The following is a 7,879-nucleotide window of genomic DNA, read 5'->3' as shown; positions in this document are numbered from 1 at the left end:
GTGAGAGTATTCACCAGAGACAGAATGGAGAACAGAACAGGCAGACTGACTGAAATACACTGCTGAGGGAGAAGCGGGTGAGACAAGAGAGGTCTGCTGCACCATGTGGGTTAGCTCCCTGGCCAGCTTAGGGTCAAACTCTGGTGATAGCTTGATAGCACTGTCTCTAACCCCTGTGCCATCTGGGAGACCCAGGACATATCACATTTATTTGAAGAAAGACGACTGGAATTCTTCCACAGTGTGAATAATGTTTCGAGAACTATGACAGGTCGTCTGGGAAAACAGAGCCTTGGTAATTATCTTTCCTTGTGGCTTTAAGTGGTAAATATACTGTGTACTTCTGTTTTACAGATCATCAAACCAGAGAAAAGGGACAGAGCATATTGTTCAGTAGCCTGTGCTACAAAGAATTAGAGTCTAAGGTTAGATATGTTCTGGAAAAAAAGAAAAACACTTGTTAACCAATGTACAGGAAGTAAGGTTATGTCATGATCTGTGTGAACACAATTTGTAAGAAAACTGTTGTTTAGTGGAAATGTGGGTAAATTTCTCACGGCTTAGCTTTTCCGACTGAGCCTGACTTTAGTGAGGCTTTAGAAAATTTTATTTCTCTAATTTTTTTGGTGCATAGTGGCTCACTTTGATATAATTTTCTAGGGAAAGAATTGAAAAATGAAGTTTTTTTAACCCCAAACTGCCAAATATGTAATATTGGTGAATTGTACTTATTGACAATTTATTATGAAAAGGCATTTTTCTATCAAGTGTGGCATTGATAAGCCAAATGGGAATTAAATATACTGGGAATTAATCTGTCATGTAACCAAAGGAATACCACCATGTCAAAATGATTGCAATTGTAATTTTTCCAACTTTTTGTTTCAAAAATTTCTACTTGGCAATACTTGTATATCTTAGTTGCATGATACAAACAGTATTAAAAATCCAAGCTTGAACTGAAGAAATAAAACTTGGACATAGTTTGTGGGTACTAATCATAAAGTGTAAGTATAGATGTGTACAATCTAAGTACAATAAATAATACATAGCTATATTGAGGGCTTCAGATCACAAAAGTATTGATACTTTGTATTCATTTACTTATAAAATGATAGTCAATAAAATAAAACCTTGACACCTTTCTAAAATAAAGAAAGCTATTCTTTAGTGTCTGAGTTTCTGTTCTCCCTTTCAACCTGAAATCCTTGTTTTAAAAGCAGATTTTGTTTTAAACCTGGGGTGACAATTTGACACCAAATTCTTTGTAGTCCTTGAAAGGCATTATCTGCTTACTTGAGAATTTATACTTGTATTAGCTTTATCTTAATGCTTAACAAATTACCACAAATGGAGAGGCTTTATACACATTTATTATCACAAAACTTCTGTGAATTGGTGTTTTGGGGGCCTCACAGGCTGCACTCAACAAGGGTAGAATTCTTACTTAGAGGTTTGCCTGGGGAAGGATCTACTACTAATCTCCCTCAGATTGTTGTCAAAATCATTTCCTTGGGGCCATAAGATTCAATGGAGGGAAAGAAAGACAGACTGCAAGCAAGGCAGAGTCATAAATAAAGCAATGTAACCACAGTGTTACATCCCATCATCTTTGCCATGTTCTGTTTTCACACACAATTACAGAGCGCACCCACACTCAAGAACAGGGATTAACAATGGCATGAGCATCAGAAGGTGGAGAGCAGGGGTTTACCTGAGAGTCTGCTCACACCACCATTAGGGACTTCACAATCTTTATAATATAAAGATGTTGAGCCTTCTTCAAACCATTTTGAGTAGAAATAAGTAGAAATGTCACTGTCTTTAATTTTATTTAGAGAAATGGTAGGATTAAAAAAACTTTGGAATAAAAAGAACCTGGCCAAGATTATATAACTGGCCAGAAAATGGAGTAAGAAACTGAATCCACGGCTGTTATGAACCTTCCATTTTTGTCTCCTAAGTTCGAGAAATGGTAGGAGATTTTAGAAGAATAAAGAAATGAAATATTTGCTTTCAAATTCTGCTCAGAGAATGTCTGAATATTTTTTTTTAATAGAGGCATGTTTTATTTATTTATTTGTTTGTTTTTTTGTTTATACATGCACTGGGTACAGTCAGAAGCGCGGGAGGGTGAGAGAACTCACCAGAGCAGAGCGGGGAGCAGAGCAGGCAGAAGGACCTAAGTACACTGCTGAGGGGAGCAGCGGGCGGCAGGAGAGGTCTGCGCGACATGCGGGACCCTCCTCTGGTGGCGGGGGAGCAGCCCGGGATCGAACCGGCGCCCCTGAGGTCGCGGGCAGCTTCGCAACCCAGCGCTCAATCGCTGCGCCACCAGGGAGGCCCGAATGTCTGAATATTTAAGTGAATTCAGTAGTTGGCATGTTGGACTGTCACTTCTATGTGGCTACATTTTTAGAAGAAGACAGGGACTGATTTCACAGTCAAATGAAATAAAACCTCATACTCAAAACTACACAGCACAAAAGGAAATAATTAGTCATGAGCAAAATCAGGAGCTATCACTCAAAGAATTACCAGAGTTTTGGAAAATCAAGCAGTTTTGAAGAACATGAAACATATATTTTAGGAATAAGGACAATTCCCTTAACCTGAAAAAGAACATCTACCAAAATCTTATTGCAAATTTCATAATGATAAATAAGTGGAAATTTTTCCTATAAGATTAGGTCTAACAAAAGGAGGTCTTCTTACCATTTCTATTCACTATTGTACTGAAAGTTCTAGCTAGTGCAATAAGACAAGGAAGGCGATAAACTGTATATAAACTGGGAAGGAAGATATAAAACCATCTTTGTTTCCAGAAGAATGGTTGTCTGTGAAAAATTCTAAATAATTAACAACATAAACAAAAAATCCTGGAACTAATAAATGAGTATATCAAGGTCACATGACACAGATTAATATACAAAAAGTCAAATGATTTCCTAAATACTAACAATGAACAACTGAGAGTTGAAATTAAACAAATAATACCATTTGTAATAGATATAAAAAATGAATTATGTTCAGGATATATATGTGAAAAAGTAAAATGCTGATGAAAGAACTCTAAGAAAATCTAAGCAGGTAGATAGTCTGTGTTCATGAATTGGAAAGTTCAATAGTGTTAATATTTTTTTTTTAATTTTTTTTTAAGAGGCATGTATTATTTATTTATTTATTGTTTGTTTGTTTGTTTACACATGCACTGGGTACAGTCAGATGCGCGGGAGGGTGAGAGAATTCACCAGAGCCAGAGCTGGGAGCAGAACAGGCAGAAGGACCGAAGTACACTGCTGAGGGGAGCAGCGGGCGGCAGGAGAGGTCTGTGCGCCATGTGGGACCCTCCTCCCGTGGCCGGGGAGCAGCCGGGGATTCGAACCGGCGCTGCAGAGGCTGCGGGCAGCTTCGCAACCCAGCGCTCAACCGCCGCGCCACCGGGGAGGCCCCAATAGTGTTAATATTTTAATCCTAACTTAATGGATAGATTTAGTGAAATCCCAATCAAATTTACAACAAGCTATTTTGTAGATACCAATACATATATTTTTATATGGGAAGGCAACAGACCTAGAATAGCCAATATAACACTCAAGAACACAATTTAAGAAATCACATTACACAATTTTTGGGGGGTGGGGGGCGGGAGGGGAAGGATTGGGGTCAGAATGGGGCGTTTGCAATTGTATGGGGGAATATAAAAATAAAATTTATTATTTAAAAAAAAAAAACAAAACAAAACAAAAAGAAATCACATTACACAATTTCAAGTCTTTCAATAAATCTACTGTAATAAGACAGCATGGTATGGCAAAAGACAAGACATACTCATCAATGAAAATGAATTGAGTGCCTACACTCACACAAATATAGCCACTGATCTTTGACAAAGGAATAAAGATAGTTAAATGGAGAAGGAATAATATTTTCAATAAATGGCTCCAGAACAATAGGACATCCATATGCATGACCTTCCATATTTCACAGAAAATAATTTAAAATGAATAATAAAACTAGATATAAAACATAAAAATATGAAAGTTATAGAATATAACATAGAAAACATTTAGATTACCTTGAGTTTGAAGATGAGTGTTTATATAAACCAAAAGGATGATTCATGAAAGGAAATGCTAGTACATTGGATTTTTTTAAAATTAAAAACTGGTTTTGAAAAAATACTGTTAAGAAGTAAATGAAGAGGGCCTCCCTGGAGGCGCAAGGGGTTAAGCACCGCATTATGAAGCAATCCACAGCCTCTGCAACAGGAGTTCCATCCCCGGCCAGCCAGGGAGTAACCCACATAGTGCAGCAGACCTCTCCTGTCTCGCCCGCTGCTCCCATCAGCAGTGTATTTCAGTCAGTCTGCCTGTTCTGTTCCCCACTCTGTCTCTGCTGGGTCCTCTCACCCTCTGCATCTCTGGCCTGTACCCCAGCTCTTGTATGCATGAATAAATAAATCTTAAAAGAAAAATTAAATGAAAAGTCATAGATGTTGAGAAAATTTTTGCAAAACACATAAATGAAAAATGTCTTGTATTCAAAATTTTTATAAAAATTCAAAAAAAGAATGCACATAGCCCAATTATAATATATCAAAAGACTTGAACAAACACATCATCAAAGATGGCATGTAGATAGCAAATAAGTTAGAGAGTTCAATGTCATCCGTCACTCAGAATGTGCAAATTAAATTCACATGCTACATGGCTATTAGGATGACGGAAAAAAAGAAAAGTGACAATACCAATTGCTGGCAAGCATATGGATGTACAGGAATGCTCTTTCATTGCTGGTGCGAATGCAAAATTGTATAGCCACTTTGGAAGACAAAGGCAAAAGAATGCATAAACATTGTACTTTAGTTGAAAAGATTGTTTCCCATAGGGGTAGGCAGTGTTGGTAGCCTGCTGCCCTAAAGGGAGCTGGAGTTTTTGGAGAACACCTGTTTACTATGTATATTGCGTTACAGGACGTTAGAAGTTCTACAAACAGAACTTATTCCCAGAATTGACTCCCGTTCTCTGAGTACGTGCTGGTTTGTGCGCATGTTCCTTACTAACCGGGGAAACTTGTTTTCAGCAGTAACATATTAATCTGTATAAGCAAAAACATAATTGTGTGTTATTTTCTTGTTCCTTTGTTCATATCTTTAATAAAAGCTTGGGCTGGGAGAGTGAAAGGCAGAGCTGCGCTCGATGGCACTCTCCCCAGCCTCCCCCTGCTGCAAATTCATTTAGACTCTGAGTCTTCACTAATGGCAGAGAATTTATTGGCTGTTCTGTCTGTGGCAAGGTTAACCATTCTGGTATTTATTTGTGTATATTGGAATTGAACTAATAATAAAGGAATAGTTGATGTGAACCATGTTTCTCATTGTTGGGCTGGAAGTTTATAGATAAGCAAAGGAAGACGCTAGTATTATTCATGTGGAGCTTGGAGTAGAGCTGGAGATATCAGTAGACACTCAACACTCATTAGCTTAATATAGATACAGATGATTTCATAAACAGTTATAGGCATATCACAGACAGAATCTAATATAGACATATATCTTAATAGTCGATTAGATGAGAGAACCTACAAGGAATGATACCCTAGTAGCAATAAGCACACTCAGCACCAAGATCTTGTAGTCTAATGTCATTCTCCCAAAACCAGGGTGCCTTAGAGAACTGATTGACTTGAGTGACTTCTTCTAGGACTTGAGCAGGGAATAGACAAAAAAAAAAAAAACAGAAAGAAAGAAAGAAAAAAAAGCCCAGAGTATTTAATAGGACCAGAATGTAAGAAAGTATTTAAAACACAAAGCAAATCAAAATCTCACAATGGGGCCTCCCTGGTGGCTCAAGGGCTTAAGCCCAACACTATGAAGCAATCCGCAGCCTCTAAGCACGAGTTTGATGGCCCGCCAGGGAGCAGCCCGCATGGCACAGCAGACCTCTCCTATCTCCCCTGCTGCTCCCCTCAGCAGTGTATTTCAGTCATTCTGTACTTTCTGTTTCCCACCCTGTCTCTAGTGAATACCCTCACCCCTCACCCTGCACCTCTGACCTGTATCCTAGCTCTTGTATGCATAAATAAATAAATATAAAAAAATAAAATAAAAAGAAATGTGGGTATTATTTTGGCTTTCTGGACATATATGTTAATTCTCTCCATATGTATGGAAAAATCTCAGCTATTATTTCTTTGAATAGTGTCTCTGTACCACCCCTCTTCGACTTACATTCTGTTCCCCACTCTATCTCTGGTGAATATTCTCAGCCCCGACACCTCTGGCCTACCCCCCAGTTCTTCTATGCCAAAAAAAGGATGAAATTCTGTACTTTCCATGTCCTCAAATGTCCAGAATTTAATGTGTCAATATCTATTCAAACTTCACTACTACTGCAGCTAAATTATGGAGAAAATGAGAAAAAAAAATGACTAGAGAATCAGCTTACTAGAGAAGCAGCTTATAAAACTGCTCAAATATAGCAACTCTACCTTGTTACCTGTCAATAAAGGACATGTAAGTAAATTTTAAGTGTCTTTCTTAAATCACAAAATGGGTAAAACACTGGAGATGTTCTAGGTCTCTGATCCTAAGCAACTATACTTGAAGACACGGTTATCATTTCCTTACCACAATATTTTAGTTTTAAAATGCAGACAATGATCAAAAACAGGATGTGGGTGAGTAGTCATATATAACACTCCTCGACTAGACATTAGCTAAGTTAGTGGTTCTGTAAGAGCAATCTTCAGACAAGTGTTGACTTGCTGACTAAAAATCACCTGGAAACTCAACGTGCAGAGTCCCAGGCATCAGAGCTCATACAGTTTGTCCAGTCTGCTTGGATGGGGTCCAGGAATCTCCCTTTTAAAAAAGCTCTCCAAGAGATGTGAGGATAGTCAAGAAACCATTTGAGAAATATTCCTCTCTGCTTGCTCTTGTATTTATAAAGAGATAAAGAAAAAAGTGTAAGAAATTTTATGAAAAATGTCAAAAATATATAATGACTTTAGAAATTAATAAAATATCTTTAGAAGAAAGCTACCTCCTAAAACTTTCCTAATAGATTTCTCATCTTGACTGTGTGAAATCTTTACTCTTTTTACTTCCTCATTTTCAGCAAGTGCCTCTGGCACATACACTTAACTGACGTGAATGCAAACCAAAAAGCACTTCCCTTAGCACCAGTGATTACTGTCTTCTTTTTTTTTTTTTTTTGGTTGTTTTTCTTCCCAATTGCACTTATTTTAAAAAGTGTTAGTGTAACTGCGCAGGACAATATAAAAGATTGGAAAAGAATAGTAAAAATTCTAAATTCAGCACTTAGATTGCTTCACAAGAGTCCTTTAATTTTCCCTTCATTTTAAAGAATCTGGTACTAAAAAAGGCTTTATGCAAGAATGAGGGTGTTGGAATTCCAGTTAGAGACCCATACTCAAGGAAAAGTACTTGGCTGAAGGTCAAAATGTTGGCGAATGTACCTACACCTGCACATGTTAGGTTAAAATAAAATGTCTTCAGTTTCATAGCATTTTATGATTGCCTACTCTAACAGATTCTGTGAGTTGATCAACTATGTGTCAAAATTATTCTAGAGTATTTTGGTATTTTGCACCCTTATCCCACTCTCAGATTTTCTTGACTTTATGATTTTGTGTATGCTCTCCCCCCACCCCCCCTTGGATCTATGGTTCTCTTCATTTCTAATTTTCTGAAGTGCAATCTATTTCTATATTGGTTCAAATCCCATCATCTCCATGACCCCACATGTGTGCAAATATACATATTTCTCCTTGATTTCTTCACCTTAATAAGGTCCCCATACTTATTGTGAGTTCTCCATCTTTTTTTTTTTTTTTTTAAATAGAGGCATGTTTT

The sequence above is a fragment of the Talpa europaea genome, assembly GCF_964194135.1.
Source record: "Talpa europaea genome assembly, chromosome: 1".
NCBI classification, from domain to species: Eukaryota; Metazoa; Chordata; class Mammalia; order Eulipotyphla; family Talpidae; genus Talpa; species Talpa europaea.
This window is presented reverse-complemented; position numbering follows the sequence as displayed.